Here is a 254-nt window from a genome sequence, read left to right as displayed (position 1 = left end):
ATATGACAATTGATGGCATGCCACCTCTAGTGAAAAGCTCATTTATTTTTTACATTGTGCATGATTTCCATGCATGTGAGACACTAGCCCTCTAGAAAGGTCTCTGGTTTAACTTAAGAATATAAGAAGAACACTCTTGGATCAGACCAAAGACCTATCTTGTCCAGTATTTTGTTCACATAGGCCTGTTACAGACTGCCAAAATAAAGCTGCTTCGGGTCTCTTTGGAGGTATGCTACTTAAATGATGCATGG

Source organism: Sceloporus undulatus, chromosome 1, assembly GCF_019175285.1.
Source record: "Sceloporus undulatus isolate JIND9_A2432 ecotype Alabama chromosome 1, SceUnd_v1.1, whole genome shotgun sequence".
NCBI lineage: Eukaryota > Metazoa > Chordata > Lepidosauria > Squamata > Phrynosomatidae > Sceloporus > Sceloporus undulatus.
Note: the sequence above shows the minus strand (reverse complement) of the source record.